Source organism: Pleurodeles waltl, chromosome 4_2 (assembly GCF_031143425.1).
Source record: "Pleurodeles waltl isolate 20211129_DDA chromosome 4_2, aPleWal1.hap1.20221129, whole genome shotgun sequence".
Taxonomy (NCBI): Eukaryota; Metazoa; Chordata; class Amphibia; order Caudata; family Salamandridae; genus Pleurodeles; species Pleurodeles waltl.
In genome coordinates this window covers 115,784,272-115,799,409 of record NC_090443.1, presented here as the reverse complement: position 1 = coordinate 115,799,409, position 15,138 = coordinate 115,784,272, and the positions used below count along the sequence as shown (strand labels likewise).

Here is a 15,138-nt window from a genome sequence, read left to right as displayed (position 1 = left end):
CTCTGAAGACATTTAGGCCCAGATTCATTAAGGTTTTGAATCATCCTTGCACCGGGCCAGGGGACGCAGGGCGACACAAAACCTGGAATGAGATTTACCAGGCCATGCAAGTCCACCTTGCATGGCCCTGCGTGGCTTGGTAAATCTAGAGTACACAAGGCAACGCAATTCACTGCCGTGTGTTACTCTGAGTGGTGGAGGCATTACATGGGTGGAGCATGGGTAATCCCATGCACAAACCCAAGGATTCTAAAGCATTCCAAGATTTACTAACACTGTTAGACCTGGGAATGTGTCAGAATTCCACACCTTCCCACCAGAGGTGCAACAAGGAGAAATATCTTTATTTCTACTCTCTGTGTCCTCTTCCTGTAGCACCCTTAGAAAGAGGAAAATACCTCTAAGGTTGTCTTTTTTGCAGGAAGGCATCTCTTCCACTACAAAAGCAGTCCTCTAGAACACACTAACGCCTTACATTGTCACGTGTATTGAGAGTCTTTAATCCCATGTTCATAAAGTTTAAGTCTAAAGAAGGAGACCACTGTAGCTAATCTCTGGCCTCCATCCTGTGGAATTCTCTAGCACTATTCATTTGTACGCCTCCGGTGACGGGACGTTCAGGAAAAAAGCTGAAGATTTGTCTTTTTCAATAGGAACTGTTAGAAACCCAAGTAGAGTCTTCAGTTTGAGTCCAGCGCCAAAAGGCCTCTGGTGCAAATGAGTGCATAAGAAGTCGATATAAGTTAACAAAGTAAGAGCTGCTGTGCACTCTGTGAAAGATAAAAAAGTGATGATTATAATTAGTGCTTTAAAATGGAGTATAGAAGAGCTGGTACCACTATCCAGTTCACCTGGTTGCTCCCAAGAAGTGCCATTACTCTCCCATTAAAAGTGCTGAATAGTGCAGTTACTTTCCTTTTCACTCAGAACCTTTTACTGTTTGGGTTTTTGGTGAGGTACTGCTTGTGAGCCGGGAGGGTTTGGCCGACAGTTGCAACTTGTTGTAGGATTGGCTTATTAGCCTACAAATAAAAGTGCTGTCATCCCTAAACCAGCAGTCTTGCCAAGAGCCAGAATCCAACTACGACACTTCTATGTGGGTGATGTGTACGTACTTCTCTTAAGCCACTACTAACCTTGGGTCCTCTTTCTGTACTCTGCTGTACAAGCCAGCAGCAGTGCTACAGCCAGCATAAAACCATAACATATGTGTGTCATCCAGAATGAACTGAATTAAATTGAATTGAATTTGTCATTTCCAGAGAGCACTGTCACTCCCATGGGAGTATCCAGGCGCTGTAGCAGATGAACATGTAAGATGGAAAGCATGTAAGCTGTAATGTTTCCAATTATGCCAGAATGAGGAAACTTGCAGGATGTAAGAGTAGCAGAAAGGATTCGAGATCCTGAACACCCAGGTCATAAGGCATTTTTGTAATGCAGGTTCAGGCTCATTAAACCTTAAGTGGCTGGGAAGAGAGTTCTAGGCCTTAGTCCCTAGGGCCATGAATGATTTGTCCCCTCTCGTTTTCAGTCTGCAGTAAACTGGTTTGAGTAGATTGGCATGTGGGGATCTCAATGATCTGCTTGTGGAGAAGTGTGGAACCTGCCTGAAAGACATTTTGGACCAATCCCTTTGTATGCTCTAAAGAGGCCAGAACAACAACCAAGAGTCAAACTTGATTCCCAGATTTCTAACAACCTCCACCAGGGCAGGGGGAGTGTTGTTTGGCCACCACAGTGAGGGGACAAATTCATCAGACTTGCCCATTAGCATTATCTCCGTTTTGTCTGTATTACATTTAAGATGGTTAGTATGCATCCATTTGATAATGGCACTTAGTTTTTGAAATTCATTTCTGATCCCAGTGATGATTTGTCAAGGAATAAGATCAACTGGATATCATCTGCATAGCAAAGGGTATCAATTCTGAAGGAAGAGATCAAGGAAATTAAAGGCGCCATATAGATGTTGAATCAGGCCGGACTTAGGGAGGAGCCCTAACAGCAGTAACAATAGTTTTGTTTGTAGTATAAGGACCCAACTTTACCATCTGTTTCCGGCCAGTGAGGAATGATTTTAACCAAGAATATGCAGATCCATCAATTTCACATTCTCTAATACGACAGAGAAGACTTTCATGGGAGGTGGTATTGAGTGTCCTGAAAGATCTAATACAATCAGTACAGCATTCTTCCCTGCATCTAGAGTTAGTCTTAAGGTGTCTACAACTTCCACCAGGGCTGATTCAGTTGAGTGCTTCGGACGAAAGCCTGACTGGAGAGGATGAAGTACATCGGCCATTTCTAAGAAAGTGGTTAGTTGAGTATTTACGACTTTTTAAATTATTTTACTAAAAGCTGGCACTAATGAGATCAGACACAGATTGGATAAGGTTGTGGGGTTTGCAAGGGGATTTATCTTCAATGGCTTAATCACCGCAACCTTCCACATGTCTGGGACCTCTGCTGTTCTCAAGGAATTATTCAAAATCGGATTAATCACTGGGTTGACAATATCTACCAGTTTATTGAGGACCAGAGGAGGGAAGGGGTTGTTAGGCGAACCTCATTTGTAGGCCAAAATGGCTTGGCAGGACTGTGCTAATGAAATTGTCTGGAATGCCACCAAAGTACCCGTCTCTTTCCCTAGTGCATTGTCTGTCCCTAGACTAATCAATGAGGGAGCTGTTGTGATGAAGTCACAGATTCAGTGCGGGTTGCCTGCCCATGCCTATGGGCAGTGCAACATCCTACTTATTCTCCTGGGACCTTACACTGTGCACCTTGGATACCCCTTGAACCCCATTACTTTTCTGGTTTATCAGCAAGCTCCCCGTATCTAAGGAGGACCTCTATGAGAGAAGGGGTGATGCTGTAAAGCACACTGTGCCATGCATACAGCCCCAAACGCCTTTTGCTGCATGTAGCTTTTCAACTTCAATCAATCAATCTATCAATCAATCAATATAGTTACAAAGCGCATGACTACTCTCAAGAGTTTCCCAGCACTATACATAAAGACTGGAACACAAAAACTCAGAACAGCCAGGTTTACAGCAATTTTCAAAACTCCAACAATGAAGAACAGCTGCAAAATTTCCAGGGAAGAGAGTTCCACAACGTGTTTGTTTTGAAGGGTCCATCCTTGGTGAGAAAATGCTTATGCAATGTCACCTTCTGTTGTCTGGATCAAAATAACTTGACCCTGTGGTATCAGGAAGAGGACAAGAGAGCTTATTCTGGGTTCGCCTCCATGTCGTAAAGAGTATATTCGTCCTTACTCTGATAACAAAGGGCTGTTTTCTTGTGTTAAACCTTAAAGAGGTAAAGAGCCGGTGTTTAGACAGAATACCGGAAATACAAATGTTGAGGGACAAAATATCCTGTCAAGAATATTGAGGACAAAATATCATGAAGGTAAGTTTCTCAAGGTAAGCAAAGTTTTACTACATACAACTCCACATATATGTACCTTGACAATGAATGTATGTTCAAGGTACGTAGATGTGGTGTTAAGAATAGTAAAGCTATTAGTACCCATTTGTTCTTACCTTCTCAATATTTTGGTCCTTTATATTTTTGACATGATATTCTGTCGACATGATGCGTTTGTTTCTGATGTTCTGTCAGTGATTCGAACAACCACCTTATAATATTTTCCTGACAGTTGCAGTTCACAAAACCAGGAAGAAGTAAATAAAAATTTACTTTTTAAATTTCCTTTCTAAAGATCTCAGAGGAATAAGCAGTTAATTTATGAATTCTAGCAGTGAACCACAGCATGGCATACAGCAGCTGACGGATAAATATTTGCAAGCTTTTAGCATGATGCCAGTCTACTAATATGGCCAAAAGGCCTCAGGTTGTTTAACTCTGTGCTTTTAGTGAGGCAGTACTTTTGTAACATTAGATACAAGGTACTTTAGTAACATTTTCAAAAACATGATGTTACATTCTAGTCTTAACCAAAGCTGTGTATATTCACCCCACTTCCCAGTTAGAAGAGCAGGTTACAAATGTGATCAGGGTTGTCACTGGTACATTTCTTGAGAGTCTAGCAAAAGTTCACAGGGTAGACTTTTAGGTTTTACGGCGGGTTAAAGGGGTCTCTAAGAGTTATCATTTATTCAGGTTGCACAGAATTTGATAACTACGGCCCTGATTTAGAGTTCGGCAGTTGGGTTACTCTGTCACAAATGTGACGGTTATTTCATCCACCGTATTATAATTCCATTCAATATAATGGAATCGTAATATGCCAAACGGGATATCTGTCACATTTGTGAAACAGTAACCTCATCCACTAAACTATAAATCAGGCCCTAAGACTGATTCGAAAACAACAAGGTGACGACTGGAAAGCTTAAATTAACCTCAGCCAAAGGCAATGCTCGAGCCATAACCCAATCGTTCATTTTTGTGCACACCATGCCATCCCAGGTTGGACTAAGCCATATGCAAATCAGTCTTGACCCTGCTCCCCTGGAGCAGAACCAAGCACACTGGGACAGGTTTAGGGGTTAAACCCAGATCTGTCACTGTGGTGAATGTTTGACAATGCTCGGCATTCTGTCCATAATCTTTTTGTGTTGCTTTAGTCGCCCTAAGTGGTAAGAGTATTCCCAGACGTGTGTTCCGTGCTCACTGTGCCATTGGATGCAAGCTAGCCTGGCTCATGAGGGGAGATACCCCAAAACTGGTCCCAAGATGCTTGTTTCCTGCCAAAGAGGGCCTGGACTTGCAGTTTGGACTGGACTGTTCCCATGGGAGCAGTGTCAAGACTGATCCTCATATAGTTTGGTTCAAACTGTGATGGCATGGTGAGCAAAAGAACAATGGATTTAACCCAGATCTGTGACTAGGGGCTGAATGTTTGACAATGTTCAACATTCCGTCAATCATCTTTTTTTGTTGCTATAGTTACCCCAAGACTGATTCGAAGCACTACTCAAAAGGATCACATGGGTTGGTAGGAACGCTTGGAAACTGGCAGCCCACATACATTTGTAGTCCTTGTAGAGACATGTTAAACCACTGGGCTTGGCAATTCTGGCATGTTACTGCATTGACTACCCTGTTATCTGTGGCATGATTCTCGTATGCTAATAATGCATGCTACGTGAGGATGAGCCATCATTGCATTTAAACATGACTGCATTAGCTTTTGTATGGTTTGCAAATGGACATTGTTTGCATATTTTTGCAGCAAAGCAGGAGCCAAGGAGGAGTATCTAGGGGTGCAATGCAGGTCTCTGCAGCCCCTGCGATGCAGTTGCCCCTCCAACAATTCAGGGGGGCCCTCAACCTTTCAGTGGCACCCAATACTTACAAATTTCTGGGAGATGTGGGAGGCTTGGGTGGCCCTCATTATATTCTTCGAGGGTGGCACCACCATTTTTCATTACATCACTGGGAGTAACCCCCTTCCCACTCCATAGGACACCATTACCAAAAACAGCATACAGTGTATTTTCCAGAGTAAACACAATGGTCATTTGCTGAGGGGAAATACTGACCAGTAAATTTCTGATCACTGACCTGATGACAGCAAACGGCATGCAGGCAAACTGTTCCCAGCTTGGCTCAATTTAAGCTTAGTGAACTAATCCAGCCATTTAGGTCGTATGGTTGAAGCAATTTTAGATACATTACTAGAAAATGGACTAATAGTTAGGAAATATGATTTGGGCCTCCTAACCTTTGTTATAATTTGCATATTATCTGCTAAATTGTTTATATAAGAATAGCTCTGATACACTCATTATGAAGTTGAGTACTGCATATTAAATGACCTTATAATTGTAAAATGCAAATTCTTGTGTGTGGATATTGATTTGGCATAGGCTCCATTCCAATATTATCTGCTGATAAGAGATTCTCTGACATGGCTGTCTGACTATTTCCTTCCTAGCACGTAATAACTCACTAGTGGGGCCAATAAGAAACACTTGCCTGTTCTCCTTTTCTATGAAAAGAGCACTTTATCTTTCAGGGCTAAATGGATCTATCAGGTGTGACCCCCAATAATATTGGAGTGAACATGACACTGATGTCATAATGGATCTGTGAGGTTTGAGTGCATTGAAATTGTTGGATCGTCCTTTCTTTCTTTTTTTCCTTATTCAAAATTGTTAAACGGACTTGACATAATGAGTGGCTAGTTGCCTTAAGTGACTTTTCCTGGTTCTTGGAGACCCCCTAGGTTGAAGGGTATGTTTTTGGCGGTGCTTGGTTGTATTTAAATGAGGTAAATGAAGTGGTTTGCGTTTGCACTACTTTAGGTAATTTACAGATGATTGTGTGGGATATGAGTCTAGAGGAGTAGAGATAATCGAATTAGATGATTAGATTAGACGGAGTGGGTGTTCTCCTATCGGTATGAGAGTAGGGAAACGGGGTTCTTCATTTGAGTGTGGCGCTTGATGCAGGAAAAATTATCCACATGGTTGTTGATGACAGACCTAAGGAGTGAGGTCTGGGACTCCGGAGTATATTGACAAGTGTAGAGAGACACTTGGTATATGTTGTAATTCATTCATTTAGTACGCCGATCGGTCGTGATTGGTATGTCGAGTTTGTGAGAAATTGGTGTGAATGAAATTATACTGAAGAGTTGGTGATTACTAAGTATACTAGACAATCATCCAAGGAACAGTGGAGAAGTAAAGTTCACAGGTCGAATTTTCTCACGATTGTGGGAACTGTGAAAAGAGAGGAGGCGAAAGCTCAAGGTTTCTTTGGAAGGTTTTGAAGCGTTTGCGTTACCCTACCTGTAGTAAATGAGCAAATTTGTTTTCTTATTTTTAAGGTAGCTCGCAAATTAATATTGTGTTGATTTTGCGTGTGAGTAGTGAAAGATTAGTACGACAGACTTTGTCAGTGTCTCAGTGAAAGGGGATGAATGTGTGGGTATGACGTAGTGTTGCTGCGCTGGGATTGGTTGATTAGCAAGAAGGAGTTGCACTTAGATTCGTCAATCAGCCCAACAATAGAGTAATGCGATTGGAAGGCGATGGGGTCGAAGAGAATTGTGGGATCGTAGTCACTTTTCATGATTGGTTATTCTTTCTTTAACTTTTGTTTACTGCTTGTATTTGCTTTGTTTAATTGAGTTTGAAAATAATTTTTGCTGTGGATATCGTGTTGGAATAAATTCAGTTCGAAATTACATTTTTCAAAGCTTTGAGATGTGCATTGAGGGGTGATGAGTACATTCTGATACTAGAAGGAGAGATTTGTCCGCCAGAGAATACTCCAGCATATATCGTGTTTGAGAAGAGAGGTGCAGTGGCATGTCTTTGGTTGAAACATTGGGTCAAGATTACAAAGAAGGAAGGTTGTCTAGCTTTTCCAGAACATGGTACGTTCAATTTAAGAGTTCTGGATAATTTGAGATCAAAGATGTACAGTCTAATACCTCTACCGAGGCCAGCGTTATACGAAGCATTAGCAGTATGGGAGCTGATAGCAAAACAGCAACAGGGTTTAAAATTTGAAAAGAAAATGAGAAGGGTAGAAAATACATTGTCTGAAGTTGTGTGGGATGAGGAACAGAAAAGGTGGAGAAAAGATATGTTACATGGGGTCAGATCATTTCCAGCGAGAACATATGAGGATGAGGTTAAGACAAAAGATGGTAAGAAAAAGAAGAAGGGTCCATTAGAACAGAATATGAAAGAGCCGAAACAAGTCATGTTCAATGACAATAAAATGGTGGAAGATGAGATAGTTAACCATGTTGTAGAAACATATCTTCCACCAGATGTGAGACAGCAGAATGGTAATGGATTAAATGGGAGCACTATTAGTAATATAATTCCTATTGCATCATTGACTTCAGAATCAGTCAGGAGTAACCTAAGTCATGAGAGAGTTCAGATGCAGAGTAGTTTTAATGATTCATTGAGCAACAGACAACAGTTCGAAATGAACATCCCTGAGATACAGCCAGAGGTCCAGACAGTGAGAACAACTGTGAATATCGTACTGTCGCAGGGTCTCCAAGGGATGAATTTAAGAGAACCTGTAGATATACAGATTTCACAGATGCAGAGCATGAGTGCAGGACAAACACCGAGAGCTGGAACACTGATGAATCCAGATGCAATTACTGTACCTATTACGATGGGTCCAGTAACTCCATTATATGTTTGAGAGGACAATAGTGGAGAGAATTTACTGATAAATATGCAGAATAGACAGGACTAAGTTTAAATGAGACAAATTCTTTAATAGATTTGTCACCTGTTGAGGATTCGGGAACAACTGCTCCACAACCAGGTACGAGTTCAGGGCAAGGGCGAGGAGTAGGCATACAAGCCAATGGATCATTACTGAAAGGCTTGTCTGCACAATAAATCACAGAATGGTTGGAAGATTTAAACCACCCAAAACAACACGAGAGAAAAGATAAAGAGGAAACAACAAACAGGGTGAGATTAAACATGGAAGGGAGCGAACATTTAGAGGGAACCATGGGGGTGAACAGACTTGACTCATATACCGAAGGGCAATTGAGATATCTATGTAAAGTCATTACAAAGGAAGCAAACAGAGTTTATCAAAAGTTACAAGACTTAGCAGATGATTACGGCATTGGTTTGACAGAAATGAAAACACTGAAAAGGAGTTATAGATTGAATTTGGAGGAAGAAGACTTTACTCACATGAGATCTGCAGGGATGAGAACACATCTCCAAGAGTTACTTGAGAAAGTGCAGATTTGGAGGGCATTGGATAAATGGGAGAGTAAATGGGACAGGAAAAGAGAAAGACCAAAGAAAGATGATGGGGCACAGGCAGGAGATGCAGTAAAATGTTACCAATGAGAGAAACCCCAGGAGGGAATTTTATACATGTACCCTGGAATAGAAGTGATATTATACGTTTTTACAAATGATTACCCAAGACTGAGAGAGAAGCCAGTGGAGTGGTATCAGCAGACAGATAGGTTTGTGAAACTTTTAGTGTCCATGGGAAGACTTGAATACACTTTTTGACATTATGGGGGTCATTCTGACCCCGGCGGTCATGGACCGCCAGGGCCAGGGTTGGCGGGAGCACCGCCAACAGGCATGGGCACTGGCATGGGCATGGGCACTGCAGGGGCCCCCGTAAGAGGGCCCCACTTTGTATTTCAGTGTCTGCTTTGCAGACACTGAAATACGCGACTGGTGCCACTGCACCCGTCGCACCTTCCCACTCCGCCGGCTCCATTCAGAGCCGGCGTCCTCGTGGGAAGGTTGTTTTCCACTGGGCTGGCGGGCGGCCTTTTGGCGGTCGCCCGCCAGCCCAGTGGAAAACCCAGAATCACCGCAGCGGTCTGACGACCGCGGTGCGGTGTTCTGGCGGGGGTACTTTGGCGGGCGGCCTCCGCCGCCCGCCAAGGTAAGAATCACCCCCTATGTTTCCAGCAGATTTGTGGATCGAATGTGAAAGGAGTGTTGATTGGCCGACGAGTGAACCGCAAAGAGACTTGAAAACTGGTGCACCATCTCCTGAAGTAATGAAATAATACTATAAAGTCATTGAGTTTCTGAAAACAAGAGTTTTGCGAAAAATGTTGATTGGCAGCGCATAGATAGAACAATGCAGGAAGGGAGGGAGTCAGTTTATGCGTACTATGAAAGATTTCTGTAGGCATTCAAACAATTTAGTGGTGCAGAAACTATTGAAAAAGAAAACATGAATCGTTGGTGTTCAGATTCGTTGATGGGTTGAAACCAGAAGTGAGTCAAATGATCAAAAATCATTTGATATGTTGCCAAGCAAAGCAGATAGATGAAGTTTTTCAGTATACTAAATACTGGAGTGATGAAATTGAGTTGAAGCAGAAGAAGCTGAAAGAAAAGGCAATGGTGATGCAGATTAAGGCTGCGCAGACAGGATTGCAAGGAAATTTTCAACAACTGCCACAGGGAAATGGTTTATTTCCGAGTCAAGGTCGCGGTAGAGGTCGAGGTGGAATGATGCTTCCAGTGGTTAATAGAAATGTAGATTTGAGTTCAGTGGTGATGCAGGATGAGCAGCAGTGGCGAAAAGTGTTACCTTGTCATGTTTGCAGATTGCTGGGACATTGGTAGAGGCAGTGTCCAATGTTGGGTCATGGAGGAATGGTTCAGCAAACAAATGGTGTCAATTAATTTCAGGGCATGAGAGGACCTAGGTGGGAGGTCAAAATGGATATTTTCAGAATAATGTGAATAATATGCAAGGTTTTCAGCTTTTTCAGCCGGTGCAACAAATGCAAAATGTACAAAGTCAGGTACAGCAGATACAAATACCACAAATACAACGAATGCAGCGCCAGGTGCAGATGGTGACTGTACAGCAAATGCATTTACCGAGACAAGTTCAATTGATACAGAGCCCAATGGAACAGCAACAGGTTATGCTTTTGCAAGTGGTCACGAATCAGAGTCCAAACAAAAGTGCAAAAACAGTTGAACAGTTTCCCTTACAAAGAGAGAATTAAGTAAATGCTAAATGGCCTTTGGATAGCTCAGATGAGGAGTATATGATGGCTGCATTATTAGATGTGGATCAGAGAGGTCCTTATGTGGAGGGTGAAGTACATGCCCATGAGGTTAGTTTCTTGGTCGACACAGGAGAGACACGCTCAATGATAAGGACAGTAGAGGTACCAGACATATCTGTTTCTGAGAGGACAGTGCAGATAGTAGGTGTTGCAAATAAACAAATGGTTAATGCTCTTACAGAACCAGTTCTTGTGATCATTGGACATTTTAGAGACTATCATAGTTTTGTTGTTTGTGACTCCAGCCGAGTATCACTGTTGGGAAGAGACTTACTGTGCAAGATAAATTGTTCGATTATGTGTTCAAGGAAGGGAATTGGAATGGAGACCAATAGCGTTGATGAGGAAGATTTGCCAGTTGATGTAGGGAAGAGAATGAAAGGTTGTAACTAGCTTTATTGAATGTGGAGGATGATCAGTCAATGGACAAAGAGGAGACAAACAAAGAGCATAATTTGAAAGACTTAATCAATTTCTTTCCAGTTTTTGAGAAGAAAGATTTGCCAAATGATTTGCAGGAAAGGGTTAGACCGAAGGTTTTGGACTTTTCAGGAAAAGACATTGGTTTGATTAAATGAGTTGAGGGAGTCAAAGTAGTAATGAAAGAGAATGTGGTGTTTCCACAAACTGCTCAATACCCAATGACAGATGAAATAATAGAAGGGATAAGACCACTGATAGAACAATTTTTAGAGCAAGGAGTTTTAAAAGAAGTGTTGAGCAGTCCATGTAATTCACCAATCATGGGTTTGAAAAAGCCAAATAGAAAAATAAGTTTGGTTCAGGATTTGAGAAGAATAAATGACATTGTGGTGAAGTGTTGTCCGGTTATACCAAATCCAGCAGTGATAATGTTTCAGATTCCATGTGATGCAGAATGGTTCACAGTCATTGATTTGTGTCAAGCTTTCTTTTTAGTACCTCTTCATGAGGACAGCAGACATCTCTTTTGTTTCAAATTCCTGACTAGAGTCTACTGTTGGTGTAGGATTCCTCAGGGGTTTTCAGAGTCACCATCAGATTCAATCAGATTTTGAATCAGATTTTGAAAAAGGACCTGGAGTCGTTGGTAATGCCTTAGCAGTCAACTTTAGCACAGTACATTGATGATTTGTTGATAGCCTCAAAAACAAAGGAAGGCTGCCAAGAGGATACAATTGCATTGTTGAGCTTTCTGGGAGACAATGGTCATAAAGTTTCTCCTGCTAAGTTGCAGTATTGTCAAAAAGAGGTGAAATATTTGGCACATTTGATTGATAAAGGATCGATGAGAATTTCCAGAGAGAGAGTGGCGGCAATAATGAAAATGAAAATGCCAAATTCACAAAAAGAGTTGAGAATGTTTTTGGAAATGGTAGGTTATTGTGGACAGTGGATCCCGAATTTTTCACCTGTTTCAAAGCCATTGCAAAGATTGACACATAAGGATGTTTCAGATCCTATAATGATGGATGAGGAGTGCGTGAGAGCTTTTACTGAGCTAAGAGAGAGTTTGTGTCAAGCACCACCTTTAAGTATGCCTGATTACACAAAACCTTTCCTATTGTTTCATCATGCAAGAGATGGATGTTCTTTGTCTGTATTGACACAAAAACATGATGGTGTCAAGCCCAGTAGCATATTTTTCAGCTACCTTAGATAATGTTGCAGCAGCCCTACCAGGATGCTTGAGAGAAGTTGCAGCAGTTGAGCAGAGTATACCTCAAAGTGAAAATATTGTGATGGGTTATCCTCTGACAGTGATGGTACCTAATTCAATATAATTTCTATTAACCTGGTCAAAGACACAGTATTTGACAAATGCAAGACTGACACAATATGAAACAGTAATTCATGGGGCACCAAATGTGACAATAAAAAGGTGCACAGTGCTTACCCCAGCAACTCTATTACCAAATGAGGGGGAAGATCTGTCTAACATAGATGATGTTGAACATGATTGTTTGTAAGTGACAGAATTATGTACTAAACCAAGAGATGACATCAAAGACACTTGTCTGGAAGACAATGATCACATTATTTTAGTTGATGGTTCCTGCTTACGAGATAACAGAGGTGCATTAAGAGCAGGGTATGCAGTGTGTACAGTCCCAGGCATATTAGAAGCTTCCTGGCTTAAAGGAGTGATATCTGCACAAGTCTCAGTTGGTGGCTCTTCCCAGAGCATATCAATTACCAGATCAAGTGAAAGTGACAATCTATACAGATAGCTGATACGGATTTGGTATTGTATATGATTCTTGGCAAATTTGGTCACTGAGAGGGTTCCTGATTTATTCAGGTTCACCTGTGAGAAATGGGGAGAGAATACATGACTTGTTACAAGCAGTACAGAAACCTGAGAAAATTGCTGTGGTCAAATGCAGTGCACACCAGAGAGGACAAGATTATGTAACATTGGGAAATGCTTATGCAGACCAAGTTGCAAAATGTTGTGCTCTAAATGGGATTTAATTTAAATGAAATTGGGAATTGATGTCTGAAAATGAAGAAATTCATGTAAAATTTACTATGGAGATAGTGGAGATATTAGATGAGTTGAAAGCAATACAGAACAATGTTCCGGAAGAAGAAAGGCGAGATTGGATTAGACATTGATGCATACAAAGGGAGGATGAAATTTGGGTAACAATATAGGGAAAGGTAGTCTTGCCAAACAGTTTACTGACGCAAGTGGCAAGGTACTACCATGGTCAAATGCATATTGGAAGAGATGCGATGATCAGGAGTTTTAAACAGTTCTGGTATAATCCAAAATTCAGACAAGTGGCAGAGCTGGTGTGCCATAGGTGCATAATTTGTCATCAGATGAATGTCGGCAAAGGAACAATTGTCAACTTGGGTCACATAGGTGTGTCAGGAGGTTCATTCAGTAGAATGCAGATGGATTTCACTGAGATGCCTGCATGTGCTGGCTTGAAATACGTGTTGGCGATTGTGTGCATTTTCAGTCATTGGATTAAGGCTTACCCAACAAGGAGAAATGACAGTCTTACTGTGGCTAAACTGCTTTTGTGAGAACTAATTCCACGTTTTGTTTTTCTGGATTCAATTGACTCAGAAAGGGGTACACATTTCAATAATGAGTTGATAAAATTGCTTTTTTCGGCATTAAATATCCAGCAGCGATTACATTGCAGCTGCCGCTCAGAATCTTCAGGTCTTGTAGGGAAAATGAATGGAACACTAAAATCACGATTGGCCAAAGTGTGTGCATCAACAAATTTAAAATGGCCAGATGCTTTACCTCTATTACTCATGTCAATGAGAACTACTCCTCACAAAAAGACTGGGTTGCCCCTGCACAAAATCTTGATGGGGAGAGCAATGAGATTGCCAGCAATACCGGCAAACACACTTGTGAATATTACAGATGACATGGTGCTAGATTATTGCAAAAGCCTGGCTGATGTTGTTCGGTCTTTTTCTCATCAGGTGGAAGTTGCAACAACTCAACAAATACAAGGTCAAGGTCATAGTCTGAGAGCCGGAGACTGGGTGCTTATACTGAAGCACATCCAAAAGTCTTGCCTTGAACCATGGTGGAAGGGACCATATCAGATTGTGCTCACTACGACGACTGCTGTGAAGTGTGCTGGCTTGCCAAATTGGGTGCGAGAAAAGTGCATGATCCAACAGAAAGAGAAGAGGAACTCTAGAGATTACCAACAGTTGAGAACACTGAAAACAAAGGAGCAGAAAGTAAGCAAAATTTTGAGAATGACAGAGATGTACCTACTCTTATAACAGATGAAAGAGAGCAGAACAGTGAAGAAGTTGAGCAAGCTGCAAAAGGAGTAGAAGAATCATCCCAAGAAGAAGGAAATAAGACTGATTTTGATCCGAGGAGAGTGTCCTCGAATGAGAGTGAAACACAAGAAACAACAGAAGAAAGATCTGCTCAGACGAGGGTGACCTCATTAGCAGGTGGTTTGTCAAACCAAACTGAAGAAGAGACAGATCCCGTTGGGAAAGGAATTGAGAATAGTCCCGCCCAAGTGGATTATACTCTTCCAGAACCAATTGTGGGAACGTCCGAAGAGAAAGGACCAAAGGCAAGTGAAGACTCATTATTGAGAAGATTACTGACAAAAGGAAGATTGAAAGTAGACAATTGGCCAGAGAAAACTGCAGAAAGGGGAAAAGTTGATGCAATACCATCAATACCAGACGAAAAAATTGCCTGGAGAAGAACACACTAGTGGAGAAGATAGTGAAACTCGAAGACGACCGAAAAGAAAATGAGTTTCAAATAGGAGATATGCTGGACCTGAATGGGCATACTTAAATGCTGGCAAGAAGAATTTTTGAGTTATTATTTTGACAGAGACTTAGAAAATTGGAACGTGAAGATTCACAAAAAGAGACTTTTGATAAAGAAAATGACAATTGAGAGTTGAAACTCATACTGAAGAGAAAAATAATGAAATTTACCGGAGAAGACAAATAGATAACTGGTTTAGATGAACTGCTATACCGAACTTGACAAAGGAGCTGTCCAAGAGTTAATGAAATGAAAAATAAAAAATTAGGAGGGATTTTTGAAGTTTTTGAAGTGTTCATGTATATTTTTGCATTTTTAATTTTTTTTTTTACCT

At 41.3% G+C, this 15,138-nt stretch overlaps 1 long non-coding RNA gene across 1 annotated transcript in view; it reads left to right on the top strand.

The window, feature by feature from the left end:
- LOC138292345 (uncharacterized) overlaps positions 1-14,111 on the top strand; it is a 159,001-nt gene extending 144,890 nt beyond the window's left edge. The window contains exon 3 of the long non-coding RNA XR_011202656.1: positions 13,976-14,111. This is a non-coding gene — a long non-coding RNA (uncharacterized lncRNA). The remainder of the gene's footprint in view (positions 1-13,975) is intronic.
- Positions 14,112-15,138: the final 1,027 nt, after the last annotated feature.